Source organism: Physeter macrocephalus, chromosome 11 (genome assembly GCF_002837175.3).
Source record: "Physeter macrocephalus isolate SW-GA chromosome 11, ASM283717v5, whole genome shotgun sequence".
Taxonomy (NCBI): domain Eukaryota; kingdom Metazoa; phylum Chordata; class Mammalia; order Artiodactyla; family Physeteridae; genus Physeter; species Physeter macrocephalus.
Window position 1 is genome coordinate 161151345 of NC_041224.1, and position 14777 is coordinate 161166121.

A 14777-nucleotide genomic window follows, 5' to 3' on the forward strand; every position below is an offset into this window, starting at 1 on the left:
ATGGCCGCTGAGCCTGCGCGTCCGGAGCGTGTGCTCCGCAACGGGAGAGGCCACAACAGTGAGAGGCCCACGTACCGCAAAAAATAAAAATAAAAAAAAAAGAATCCACCTGCCAATGCAGGAGACACAGGTTCAAGCCCTGGTCCGGGAAGATCCCACATGCCGCGGAGCAACTAAGCCCGTGCACCACAACTACTGAGCCTGAGCTCTAGAGCTCGTGAGTCACAACTACGGAGCCCGCGTGCCACAACTACTGCAGCCCACGCGCCTAGAGCCCGTGCTCCACAACAAAAGAAGCCACCACAATGGGAAGCCTGTGCACCGCAATGAAGAGTAGCCCCCACTTGACACAACTCAAGAAAGCCCATGCGCAGCAACGAAGACACAATGCAACCAAAAATAAATTAATTAATTTTAAAAAATACTTTATGTTTGGCAAAGATACAAGTCAAACTGTATTTCTGACAGCTCTGGGTTCACAAAACAGACAACATTTAAACAATGTATAACTGAATAAGCTATGGATCACCCCAGCCTTATCCACTTAACCACAGTATTATAATTTCCCTCTTTTAAAAACTTACGTCAGGAAAGACAGACAAACATATTCAGTTTCTAAAGCAAACAGAAATAAAATCTGTTTTCATTTAAAGCATCTCACTTTTTTTTTTTTTTAAAGCAATTAGCTAACTTCAAAAGGCAGCCAATGGAGTGATTCTATCGTGCTGGTAAGGGTCTGGTGTCTCACTTCAAAGTTCAGGCAGATTGAAAGCCACTGATAGTCCTGCTATACTGGTTGCCATTTGGCATGAAGAGGGCTGAGATTGCTGTTCATTCAGATGGGAGTGTTTGCACAGACCCACAGCACTGAAATAGTACTTTCTTACAGTGAGAGCCAGGATTATGCCTGAAAGAGAAGGGTGTAATTATCTCATCCCCTGATTAAAATTAACAAGGACCTCTTGGGGTTACAGTTGAGGGCCTCCATGGGCTACAATAATAGATGGAGAAAATCTTAACTAAATGTCAAGGACCCAAGTACTCAGAGCCACCATCCCTACGGAGATCTGCAAAGCAAATGACACTGGGCATCACCAAATGTCAAGGAGGTGGGATCTGGGGATGTGGACGTGCCAGGGTATTCCTGCATGACTTGAAACAAGTCACTTGACTTTCCCAAGTCATTTTGCAAGCGGAGAGAGACCAACCACCTGCCAGTTTGACAGAGTTTATGATAGGATTAGATTGTATTGATCAAGTGGTGTGTCCTCCTTAGCTCCAAAGTGCTTTCCTGTTAATAAAATGAAATGTTAAGAAGGTCAAATGAAAGTCCAGTGTTACTCATCTTCTAATGAATCAATGAATGGCTTCATTTGTCAGGAGGTGCAAGCCGTCAGAATATTTGGATTAGATGGTCAGATGGCGGTCAAGAAAGGAAGACCTCAAGAAGCTCAGGCTTCCCTTCTCCTCTCTTACTTGACCCCTTCACTCCAGATACAGAAGTCGCATCACGGTCCTAAACAAGCCTGTGCTGACCATCAGAGCCACAGATCACTTAGGTCCATTCCCTAAACCCCAATGCTCCACCCAAATGCGACTTCTACCTCCGATCCAGTGCGACTGCTCCTCCGTGAGCCTTCCCGTCCAGGACAACCTCAGAAAGATCCCGTCTCTGGATTCACAGCATGCGTACCCCCTTTTATTATATGGCTACTCTTGGCCTCACTGTTATGTACTTATTATTAATTTTGCATAAATATTATGCCTTTTCTCTCTCAGATTAGAGGCCGTGTCAGAGGACTAAGTATTACACTTTTCTGAATTCCTCATAATGTCTTCCTCGGAGCCTTGCACCTAGAAGGTGCTCAATGCCATTCACATGAAGCCACCTTCCAAAGATTTTACTGGGCCATTAGCAACCTGCCAAGTAGCTTCACACTCCTCATTGCGACTAAATGTTGCAAAGAACATTGACCATCTGTTACCTGTTGGTGAGGCCACCTCAGTGCACACTGGATTGGTGTAGGGCCAGCTGAAGTGACAGAGGTGTACACAATGGACAAAAGATTCACGGGACTTTGAGTTTTCAATCCTGCCCTTCTTTAATCTGTCTATAGAATTTTGGTTGTTTCTATCTATGTTATTGTATTTCAGAAAGACAACAATAGCACTGGAAATCCACCACCTGAAATTGCTAGACGCTGAATATATATATGGTATACATTATAGCATTTATTCAATATAAACATACAGAGAGTATACTAGTTATCTAGTTATTTAATATGTATGTTACTTAAACATCAAATTTCTGGATAAATGTTAAGCAACAGTGAATAGTAACACTTTCTAATGACTATGTTCAGTGTTTTTAAGTCCCTCCTGGCTAGTTTAAGTGTCCCTTTCCTCACTGGCTCTCACTCATGTCTAGGGTTTCGTTTGCTACATCTTTTGAAACTTTAGACCAAGTTTCCTGAAGACCTGAGATTGAGGGAACTGCAGGAGTTCACCGTAGAGTTGACCAAGAGAAGGTAGCACTAAGGCCAACCCTGCAGGAAGAGGGGAAACAGCTGGCCTTCCAAAATTACCTGGACAGGGAAAACAGACAGATCTGACCAACAGAGTTGGCCTCAGGCCTGCTGGACAGAGGTTATGGTTCCAAGCTTTCACATCCCCCCTCTGGAGGGAATCCTGGGGAGTTCTCCCGTCTCTAAGAGCACACCGTTAAGGTGTCATTTGTCTGTCAAATCTCTATTGGGGCTTCCCTGGTGGCGCAGTGGTTAAGAAACCGCCTGCCAATGCAAGGGACACGAGTTCGAGCCCTGGTCTGGGAAGATCCCACATGCCGCAGAGCAACTAAACCCGTGCGCCACAACTACCGAGCCTGCACTCTAGAGACCGCGAGCCACAACTACTGAGCCCGCGTGCTACAACTACTGAAGCCCGTGAGTCTAGAGCCTGTGCTCCGCAACAGGAGAAGCCACCGCAATAAGAAGCCCGCACACCTCAATGAAGAGTAGCCCTCACTCACCGCAACTAGAGAAAGCCCGCAGGCAGCAATGAAGACCCAATGCAGCCAAAAAATAAATAAATAAAATAAATAAATTTATTTTTTTTTAAATCTGTATTAGGAAAAGGATCTTTTCAAATCTCACTCACTTCGCATTATAGCTTAGGCCCACCATGACATTTCTTACCTTATACAAATTTAATAGGCATAGAATTTCCAGTATATTCAACACCCCAATGGACCATTTTACATTCATGCCACCTTGAAACAGATACTGTAACCTGCTAGCTAGCACTCAAAATGTTGACCCTGAAAGTATTTCATTCATTCACATGGTGTGTTGGGCAGGCATATCACTGATTATCTAGACCCCAGTAGAGTTCAAACTTTTGTCACATCCAAGATTGAGAAAAATACAGTAAAACGAAAACAAACCCTCACTATGCTTTATTTCTTGTGTCATGTTGTACATGCCAACATATTTTCTCCTTAACGTCTGATCTTGGAATGCTCTCTCATTACAGGAGCAGTGAGTCACAGCTAAGGGAACTGTCACAACTTGCTCCAACCATTAGTATAAGCCAAACCATGGATGACTTTGGGTTCTCAGGGGGTTATTTATCTAGGGGGGGTTGATCACAGTTTGCATGATCATATGATACAGATGTTTATTCATGAACGTGACCTCAAGAGAAGAGAGCAATTTCTTGGTCTGACTACTTTAAAATTCAGCCAAATGTCCACCCAGAGGGCCAACCCAGCTCCAAAAGATATCAAAACTGGGATGACAAGAAGTGTGATGGATCAGGATGGGAAATACATTGGCAGACTTGAGTGCAAGGTCTGGAACCAGGCAATGTGCTCGTTGACAGGAAGTCAGGGCAGAATTACAAGGGAGGGGATAAAGCAGCACTTGTACACTTCTTACCTCTCAGAATCTGAGCTTTTTTCGTTTCCTCACTGCGAGAATTGTATCTGCAATTCAATAGAAACCTAGAGACTCAGTCACTCTTACAGACCCCACTGTTTGTGGCCAGAGCCAGCCTTCAGCAAAACTGCCACAGGGATTATGCTGGGACCTTCCAGATTTTTTTCCTCCTTCCACTAGGCCCTTTTATTCTGGCCTTTCCCTCAACTATGTCTTAATTTCTCCCTTTAATTCAGTGGTTTTCAAAGTGTGGTCTCTGGACCAGCAGCATCAATATCACCTGAGCACCCCTCAGAAATGCTCGTTCCCAGGCCCACCAAGACCTACTGGTTCAGAGACTCTGAGGGTGGGGCCCAGAAATCTGTGTTTTTTCAAGCCCTTTAGGTGATTCTAATGCACCCTAAACTTTGAGAACAGCTGCTTTAGGTGACAATTATAAAATAAGGACTTTAAGATGAGAGAGACATCCATTTTAGGAGAAGACTTGTTAAGAAGACAAGCCACACAAGTGCCAAATGAGCCACTTCTAGGAGTGGACTCAAGTCATGTGACAGATAGTGAGAGATTTGAGGCTGCTGTGTTAGTCTGAGCCCTCATCATCTCTTACCTGTAAGTCTCACCTATTTCATTCTTCCCACTTTGCTACGAGAGATGTGTGCTCGGCCTGAACATTTGATCATACCAAACCCCAACTTAAAACCCTTCAGCATAACACAACATTGTAAATCTACTATACTTCAATTAAACAATTAAAAAAAAAAAAAAAAAAACCTTCAGCGGCTGTTCCCTGACCATAGGATAAAGTCCCAAACCCCTGGCACACAACCCAGGGCCCTGCATCATCTCCCTCTAGGACACCTTGCTGGCCTTGTTTCCTTCTGCACTTTCCCTCCTAATCAGCTCTGCCTCACGGGTTTGCAGGAGGCTTACGAGTCCCCATACCACTGACATCAATTTTGGCCACGTGACTTACCTTGGCCAACAGCATGAGAACTACTACTTCTAAGCAGACATTAAGTACTATGATAGTTTTGTTCTGTCATGTTCTCTTTTTCTCTCTTTCCCATAAACAAGATTAGTATTGTCCCAGAAACAGGCTGTTTCTTAAGCCTTAATAGACCCCCAAATGAAGACAGATGAGGAACAGAACCAAGATTGACCGACCCTGGACATGCAGCGTATGTGAGAAATAAACTTTGGTGGTTGTAAGCCACTGAGATTTGGGGGATATTTGTTTATTTTGCCTAAGATGACTATTATAGCACTTCTGATATCCCATATCCTCTCTATCTGGACTTCTCCCCTCTGCCCTACCCTTCCTTCTAATCCCACCTCAACTCTGTCTGCACAAGAGAACTGCTCATTCGTCTACACTCAGCTCAAGTGTATCCCCTCAGTAAAGTCCTTTCTTTTTTTTTTTCTTTCCCAGGTACAGCTGATCATTCTCACCTTGCGGACCTCCTCTGCATGCTACATATCTATAACTACATGCCTGGAACAGTGCTAGGAGCTTTCTATTCATTAGCATCATCCTTAGAACTCGTCCAAAAAAAATGTTTTTTTGAGTCCTCATTTTACAACGTGAGAGACTTTGGCTCAGATAAACAAAGCAACTTGTCCAAGTTTCCCAGCCATCAGCCACAGAGACAGAGTTCTCACCAGGGGTGGGTCTGGCTCTGAACTCGCAATCTTTCCCCTGCCCCACGGTCTCTCTCCCTCCTCCAGCACGGAGCTTTCAAACCCTCCCACTCAGGTGAAGAGAGTAGGTCTCCTCATCAACACCCGAAAAGGCTGGTGAATTAATTTGACACTTGAAAGATTTGCATCTGGAAGTGGGCTTCTTACCCTCTGAGAAGATAATCACTATCTCTAAGTGGATGTATTTATTCCAAGCCTGCTGGCAAATGCGCTGGAGACCCTAGGAGAACTGGGGCCCTTTGTCTGTGCCCTTCCCCCAGGTCCCCGGTTATGGTGGTAATGTGGTGGAAGAGACAGGTTCCCACTAACACCACCCTAGAGAATTTTTGGTAAGGTCCTTTTGGGTTTGTTAGAGGGTAGGAAGCAAGTAGCAGAGGGCTCAGAAATCCAGCAAGTCTGATACACATTGATACTTTAGTTTTTAAAAAGACAAATTCATGGAGTGAAACGTTTATTTGACTTTTCAAATTAAACAAGGAAAGTGACACAGTGGCAAAGAACTGAACCCGACCACCCAGGTAGGAAACAGGAAAAAAAAATCGCCTAACGTGGGAAGTGCAACTTTGGGTTTCTCTGAGCTGCTGGCATTTTGTTGTGTGGTTGGGCTGTTTGTTTGTTCTTTTCTTCTCTCTCTTTTTAAACTTTACTTGTTTAAGGGAGGAGTGGGAAGTATAAGAACCTTCACAGTTTCCCCCCAAATCAGCGATATTAATGAAAGATTAACAAAGTACCATGATATTCTTTTCACAGAACATTCATACCATTTATTTTCGAATGATACAAAGTTTTCTGTTACTAATTGGAATCCATTTATCTCTCTCACCATTCCAATGAAGCAGGGTTTTGGTTTTTTTTTTAATCCCTCAAAGGATACAGGACCTTTAAATGATACCATCCTTAACATTATTAACAGTATTTTTCCCCTTCAAGTGTAAAAAGCTGTTCGGAGCTCCAATAGTCACTGGGCCGGTTTGGACACGTCTGATTTACTCTTTAAAAGACCATCCACTCCGTGTAATAAATACTAAGAGCCAGCGTTTATTGAGTACTTAGCGCTGTCCTGAGTGTTTTTCAGCATTGGCTCATTTACTCCTCAAAACAACGCTATCAGGCAGGTAAAAGCACTGTCGTGCTTTACAGATTAGAAGAGTGAGGCACACAGAGCACGAAGGACCTGCCTAAGAGAAAAAGAGACAGGCAGAAGCCACTAGCTGCACAAGAGCACAGTTAATGATTCACTCACAGCCCTCGGGCAGCTCCTTTTAGTAGAGGCTGCAACACACGGACACACACACACACCACATCAACTCTCTTCATCTCAGCGAGAGGCGGGTGTCCTGCAAATTGCTTGGCAACGCGAGGAGGAAACTCCATCCAAAGCCCGGGTCCGCCAGGTCCAGGCCGCCTCTGGGCGCTGTCCAGCGGGCAGCGCGCCTGAGAGGCCAGGCTGGGGTCCTGTCTCCGGACAGCCCGAAGGTGGGGCAGAATGCCAAACCGGGATTTCTGGCGCAGGGGGGCGGGGTGGGGGGTTGGGGGAGAAAAGCACCGTCCGCAAGGACACCTGTTGTCGCCTCCCTTATACTCAAGCCAATGAAGACATCCCGGGGACCCAGATCCCGGGGAAGACGCCCACTGGCAAACAGCGTCTGTGTATGAGTGTGGGTGTCGCAGGTGTCTTGTCTTCCCCCACTCCACCCCCGCCCGCCTTAGGCCGACTCACCTCACTCCCTCTCACCCCTGGACGCCGGCGACTGGTGGAAACGCGTCTCCCGGGGGCTCCGGCCGAGGTAGGCGCCGGCGCGCTAGGGGCTCGGGCAGCGCCAGCGGCGCTAGGACCTAGCGGCCAGCTCGCCCCCCGCCCGCTCCACCTGCGGGGCCCCTCTCCCCGGGCACGCTCGCCCTCCCCGTGCGGGGCGCGGGCTCGGTTACCTGTGACGCCGCCCGCAGGGTCCAGAGAGTGGGCCGTGGGCTGGCCCGGGACTCCCGGTCCGCAGTGCTGCTCTCGCCGCCCTCCCTCCCAGGCAGCTCTGCCGCCCGCTCCGCAGTCGGAGCTCGCTCTGCGCCCGCCAGCTCCCGGCGCTGCTCCCGCCGCTCCTGATTGGCCGCAGCGCGCGCCCGAGCTGCGCCCTGATTGGGCATCCAGGAGCCGGGGCGGTGGGGCGGGCCGGGGCCTGACTGGACCTGCTCCCGGCGACCCTCGCACAGCTGCCTCGCGTCTCCGGTGCAGCCAGATACCCCAATCCAGACGCTGAAACCGGGATCCTTCCCCTCCACGCGAGTGGAGTCCAGGCACGGGGCGGAGCAGAAAGCGTTGTTGCGAAGTAGCAGGGGGATGGCAGGGAGTGGAGATCCCCTAGGAGTCTCTCCCACACCGTGTGTCAAGGCAGGACAGTAGGGATCATTGCTTCTCCGGTGTCGCTCCTACATGGGGTTTTGACTTCACGTTCATTTAATACTTTTACTATAAAAAAGGGCGTAGGACGCAGGGCAGTAGCTTATAAACAGTGGGCGCCAAATTATGTTCGTGGACTCACATCGTACTTGACACGCAATCTTTTGTGGTGCAACCAGAGCTTGCAAAGAGTAAGCGACTTGTCCAAGGTCCTAATCACGTTAACAAATTATTAAGGACGAGAAGGACGACTAGATCTTCCTTTACAAGGAATTTATACCTAGCTAGGGAGATGAGCCTGAATAATAATAATAATAACAACAACAACATCAACCCTAACGTTTCCGTGACGCATATTATTTGCCAGTCACTTTTCCAAGTATTTTACATATATTAATTCAGAAATACAGGAAACATCTGTCATAAGGATGTCCACATGTCCCGTGTGGATAAGTGACATCAGCTCTGAGTATGGAGAGATTTTCATCTGGAAGTCACACTCAGTAACTCCACGCTGCGATGGAGAGGCACAAGTTAGAATGGAGAGGGATTGTTGGGAATAAAATTATTCTCATCTTCATTTCTTCTTACATTTCATAGTCTTTAGTCCTCCCAACATTTTCTCCCACCTGCAATGGACCTTTCTAAAGACTAAAAACAACCACTGTAAATCAGGGTGCTCCCAGAACTTTGTTCTACCACTCATAAAAGGACGCCCCCCAAAACACCCAGATAGACAATGAGTAGAAACAAATAGTAGTTTCTGTTTCAGGAACTTTGACTTTGGTTGCAGTAATGTCTTCTTGACAGCAAGTATGTAACCATTTTCCTGCAGGTATTTCCCCCAGTTCTAGCTTCCTATGTTGCCAGAACCCTTGAGTGAGAAATTTAGTTTGACAAAGAAGATAAAAGACCCTAGTGAAAACCAGCTTGACCCATTCTAAACAGCCTGATTTTTGCCCTTGCGTGAGCTGAAAGACATTTACTTTGAGGAGTCGAAGACCCCTGGAGGAAATTAACTCCGTTTTCTCCAGTTTATATCAACGGACAATCAATTCACTTTATATTGAAAAGATGTACTGGGCATAGGTGAAGCCTAAGCCTCACGTGGTAAAAACCTGAGGGCACAACAGACTGTACGAGGAAGTTTCTTTCACCAGCATCCCTCCCCAAGCATCAGTTCCTCACTTTCCATGGCTGTGGTTTTTGCCAAAGCAGAAATTCCATTTGGATTGGTCATACTGTCACTCCAAAGAAGAAAGGCTACTTCAGGCAAAGAACTAGGCTGACCCAAGATGATTTCTTAAATGGATCAGCCCTGGTATCATCACACTAAACTCAGCCCTCTGGAAGGATAAGTGGAAGAAGAATCTGGATTCCATCACATTCACTCTGGAGTCTTCCTGTGGGCAGGAACTCTTTATGTATCCATCTATGCCCTGTGTCATCTAGCAGAATGCTTTGCTTAGTTCTAATTCCTGTGTGGCATTTCTTCCCTGGCGACTTCTACTTAGCACTCGAGACTCAACTAATGTAGCTCTTCCTCCATGAGGCCTTCGCTAACTCTCCCAGGCAAAGGTAGTCATCCCCTTACCTGTGTTATATCCTCACTACAGCATTCTAGTTCCCATGGCTGTCAGGCAATGGGAAGTAATAGGTATTCAATAAACATGAACTGATTGACTAAAATCCCTGACAGGTTAATAGGGTGGTATTAAGGAGACTGGGGCCACATCCCTATCCTCCAGTTCCAAACTGAATGGATATTTAGTGTGGGGTCAAAGTGATCATCCATCCAACCCAACAGTGAGTAGGGAGTTTCTGTATGTCAAGCACTATCAGGTAAAGAAAATAATAGTTCTCTCTTAAATGTATGCAAAATAAAATGGTGCAGCTGATTTAGAAAACAATTTGACAGTTCCTCAAAGAATTAAACACAGAGTTACCATATGACCCATTAATTTTGCTCCTAGGTATATACTCAAGAGAATTTAAAACATATGTGCACACAAAAATGTGTACACAGGGCTTCCTTGGTGGTGCAGTGGTTGAGAGTCTGCCTGCCAATGCAGGGGACACGAGTTTGTGCCCCGGTCCGGGAGGATCCCACATGCCGCAGAGCGGCTGGGCCCGTGAGCCATGGCCGCTGAGCCTGCGTGTCCGGAGCCTATGCTCCGCAACGGGAGAGGCCACAGCAGTGAGCAAAAAAAAAAAAAAAAAAAAAAAATGTGTACACAGATGTTCATGGCAGCATTATTCATAATAGCTGAAAAGTGCAAACACCCCAAAGTTTATAAACTGATGAATAGATAAACAAAATGTGGTGCATCCATATGATGGAATATTATACAGCTATAAAAAGGAATGACTACTGATACAGTACATGTTACAATATGGATGAACCTTGGAAACACTGTGCTAAGTGAAATAAGCCAGACACAAAAGCCCACATACTGTATGATCCCATTTAGATGACATTTCCAGAATGGGCAAATTTATAGAGACACAAAGCAGATTAGTTGTTGCCAAGGAGCCGGGGGAAGGAGAAATGAGGAGTGACTGCTTCATGGATCTGGGGTTTCCTTTTGTGGTGATGAAAATATTCTGGAATTAGATAATGGTTATGGTTGCACAACTTTGTGAATATACTAAAAATCACTGAATTGTTAATTTTTTTTTTTTTATGTTTGGCTGCGTTGGATCTTCGTTGCGGCGCACGGGCTTCTCATTGTGGTGGCTTCTCTTGTTGCAGAGCATGGACTCTAGGCGCGCGGGCTTCAGTAGTTGTGACACACGGGCTTAGTTGCTCCGCGGCATGTGGGATCTTCCCGGACCAGGGCTCGAACCCGTGTCCCCTGCATTGGCAGGAGGATTCTTAACCACTGCGCCACCAAAGAAGTCCCTGAATTGTTTTTTTTTTAAAAAGTCCACACCATGCATTCTGAGAGTGCAGGAACTGTCAGTGAAGGAAATGTCAGTCAAATCCTAAAGTGTAGTAGCTAAAAGTACAAAAGTGTGGAGAAACAGAAAAGCCTGTGAAAAACAGCTAAAAGTCAGATTGTCTTCTCCTCACGCTCTAGCTTTCCACAACCCAGGGGAGATTTACTCCTTAGATCCGTATTGTCCAACTGAACATTCTATGGTAATGGACATGTTCTCCATCTGAGCTATTTATTATGAAAGCCACTAGGCACATGTGGCTATTGGATACTTGCAATGTGGTTAGTGCGACTGAAGAACTGAATTTTAAATTGTGTTTACATAGCTACCTGTGTCTAGTGGCTACTTTACTGACAGGGTAGCGTTTGCTGGTTTAGAGGGCTAGAGCCATCTTCACTGGCAGTTTGGAACAACACTGGAAGGCATGGGAGGGGGAGAGTCTATGTCTTTATGTCCCAAAGCCCAGCTCAACACCATACCCACTAGAAATCCTTCTATACCATCTCACTCCTCCCAACCTCCTCCCTTCTATGAACTCAATGAACTTCAGTCAAAATACAGTGTTTAGTTTTGTCTTTATGGCAAGGTGCTTCCGTTCCATAAATATTTATGGACCAAGCGCCCTGTGGAATTCTGGGAAGAGAAAGGTATGTAGACAATGTCAGCCAAATTCCCAAGGGTTGGTCTTGACAAGGCTGAAAGGATGAAGGGATAAGAGAAATCCCTTACAAGGACCTGGTTCCTTTCCTCCTTCCCTCCAACATCTCCTACTCATACATACACATACTCTTCCAAGTGGGAAATCTTGCTATTAAGACGCTGAAGTGATGCTGAAGAATCTTTATTTAGATTTCCTGTTTCCCACTCAAGCCTTTCAACGTCCTTTACTCCCTCAATACACCTTCCAGATCATGTCGCTCTTTCCCTTCTGTGAACTTTCATTGAATTTGAAATCAATAGAACGTAATGACTTTCTAAGTGTTCTTCTGTAATGTGGTGTCCCCACCGCAAGATTCATTTGTTACACAAATGTTTATTGAACTCCTGCTTATTTCCGTGCCAGAATAGTCCTAGGGGCCACGGATGAAAAGAAAGACAGGGTCACTGGGCAGCTTAGAGCCTAGTGAAAAGACACGCAAAGAAACTGTTCTGCAGAGTTTGGCTTAGATGTGTAAGAAGGTTTACTGAAAGCACAGGGCAAGGAACAAATGAGTATACATAGAGAAATCAGGGAAAGTTTCTCAAAGGAGGTGACATTTGAACTGAAGGAATTTGAAAGATGAATAAGAGTTTTTAAAACATTTTTTTAAAGCAAGATGTTATTTTTTTTAATTGAGGTATAATTGACATATATTATATTAGTCTCAGGTGCACAACATAATGATCCAATGTTTGTATATATTGTGAAATGATTATCACTTTTTAAATGTAAGATGCTATTTTTTTCTTTACAACTTAAAAAAATTTTTAACTTATTTATACTGTCCACCTCTCAAAGTTGGATTTGAGGCAGTATGTCAAGGAAAGTTCTGGGGACCAATGTTTGAAAGAATGCATTAACATCAAAGTCCAGCTCAACATCTGTGACAACGGTTGGCATTGTTAACAAGGGTATTAACTGGACAGTCACTCTGGCTGCCCTCAAGGCTTAATCCTGAGAGCAAAACAAAATAAATATGTCTCTCTGATCTCAAGAAGTTTAAAATATCTCACCTGTACTATTGCAATACCCTTCTCTTTGGTCTCTTGTGTTTAATCCTATTTTCTTCTATTCCAATGTATCCTAAATTTCAGTCATCTGTGTCCCACTGTCTCTCACCATTCTTGCAGATGTACCTGATTCTCCATGTATCAGCTGCAATATTATATACTTAACTGTTTCTTTAAACTGGCTCTCATTTCGCTCAACTTTACTGAAAGGAAATTTTTATATCATTGTCATCAGTGGAATACCAGTATCAGTTGCCATAAATAGAACATTGACCACAAAAATAGTACAATGAAAATAAAACCATGTTATCTAATCTTAGCTGGATACTGTTGGCTGCTGAAAGTTCTGAGTTTGAGGCCCTGCTTTTTCTTTGCTAAACACTGCTCTGGGGGCTTCCCTGGTGGCACAGTGGTTGAGAATCTGCCTGCCAATGCAGGGGACACGGGTTCGAGCCCTGGTCTGGGAAGATCCCACATGCCGCAGAGCAACTGGGCCCGTGAGCCACAATTACTGAGCCTGCGCATCTGGAGCCTGTGCTCCGCAGCAAGAGAGGCCGCGATAGTGAGAGGCCCGCGCACCGCGATGAAGAGTGGGCCCCGCTTGCCACCACTGGAGAAAGCCCTCGCACAGAAACGAAGACCCAACACAGCCATAAATAAATAAATAAATAAATTTTAAAAACAAACAAACCAAAAAAAAAAAAAAAAACAAACAACACTGCTCTGATCCATTCCTCTCAGAGCTATCAGAATGATCTAACATGTAAATGCTATCATTTCTCTCTCTCTTATCCAAAATCCTTCAATGGCTCTTCATTGCCAGGTCTTCTCTTGAACTCCAGGTTCTAATCACTACATTCCTAGAATGCGATCTCTTTCAACGTCAACCACACCCCTGCCTGCCACATACTGCCCAGAGGGGAGGACAGAATGGATGAGAAGAAAAATCTCATTCACACGATGAATGTCCATCCCTCATCTATACAGCTGAAGATTGATCAGGGAGAGCACGATGTCACCACATTGATCAGAGACAAGAGAGGACCTCAACCAGAGAAGCCTGTTGGCATTGAGGAGCAATGGGCTGGAAAGCCCTGGAAGGAAATAGGGATGGTCACCCTGGAGGACTGGTGGGGAACCCATGGAGAGGAGGGGGTCACTGCCCTGGGTGCCCACACAGAGTAGAGATTGCCTCAGATAGACCAGAGGCAGCACCATAGTTGGAATATTGCCAGTCAAGACCAATGCAGGGGCCCACACATGCAGCTCAAGTCAAAATTCGGCAGTGAACTGTCAGGAGCCCAGAGCCCTGAACTTATCCTGCGTATGATTTGAATGAGACATCCAAAATCAGTAGGACCATTCTGGCCGCCCATCTTGGGCAATCCTGCAAAAGAAATAGTGCACAGGCCATTGAAGCAATCTGTGCTCCAGGCCAGCCTCCTGGATGGAGCATCCAGCCACAGCGTACCAAAAAATCCCAGCAGTATGAATCTAAAGCTCCTTGGGGCTCTGATCAATTCCATGTGCACGTAGGGAGTCCACGAGTGCTTACAAGGGGAGAAGTGGGAACAGGTGAGGACTGACCCAGGCTCAGGGTACCCCGCCCAAGATAGCACTTTCAGCCCCAACCAGTCTCGGGCACAAACCTGAAAAATTGTGAGGAAGGCATTCCAAAACACAGGACCCTGAGGCCTGGAGCCTAGGTCAGCACCCCATTTGCCTGGTCTAAGGATGGTACTGCCAGTAGTACACCTACATTTCACTGCTGAGGTTGAAAAAGTCATATACTGGACTAGTTTCTCCAGCCTCACCTGTAGCTAGGGATGGCCATGTGGCTTAGTTCTAGCCAATGAGATATAAGGGGAAGTTTACCAGATGGGGAGGAGGGAATGTTTGGAAAGATTTTCCTCCCTGATATAAATGAAAGCCTCTTTTTCAGCCCAGTCTACTTTCTTCCTTCTTTTACTATGCTTTTCTAAAGATGAGATACCTGGAGCTGTGGCAACCGCCTTGTGTTCACAAGGCAACAAACCTAAAATAAAGCCAAAAAGCCAAGGACTAAAAAGCAGAAAGAAAGAGCCTATCTCCTTTTGCTGTCA

The 14777-nt window shown here is 45.6% G+C and overlaps 1 protein-coding gene across 3 annotated transcripts in view; it reads right to left on the bottom strand.

Moving 5' to 3' along the window:
- STON2 (stonin 2) overlaps window positions 1-7669 on the bottom strand; it is a 153063-nt gene extending 145394 nt beyond the window's left edge. For all 3 annotated transcript variants that reach the window (XM_024133173.3, XM_028496254.1, XM_028496255.1), the window contains exon 1: window positions 7563-7669. The gene's annotated coding sequence lies outside the window, so the exon portion shown is untranslated. The remainder of the gene's footprint in view (window positions 1-7562) is intronic.
- Between the last annotated feature and the right edge of the window lie 7108 nt (window positions 7670-14777).